Genomic DNA, 205 nt, shown 5'->3' with positions numbered 1-205 from the left:
AAAAGAACAGAGAGAGAAAGGGAAGAACGATCGATCAAGAAGAGAGAACGCAAGGAAAGCAAAGGTTTTGGGAAGATAGCTTGCTTGATCACAATTCTTCGGTGGAGGTTGGTTATGGTTTATGCTATTCGTAGTAAACTCTTAATAGCGAATGATATGTGTTGGGTAGTATTATAAAGTCTTCTATATGCTTAATTGTGTGCAT

Source organism: Solanum pennellii, chromosome 10 (genome assembly GCF_001406875.1).
Source record: "Solanum pennellii chromosome 10, SPENNV200".
Taxonomy (NCBI): domain Eukaryota; kingdom Viridiplantae; phylum Streptophyta; class Magnoliopsida; order Solanales; family Solanaceae; genus Solanum; species Solanum pennellii.
The sequence above is the reverse complement of the archived record's forward strand: the minus strand, read 5'-3'. Positions refer to the sequence as shown.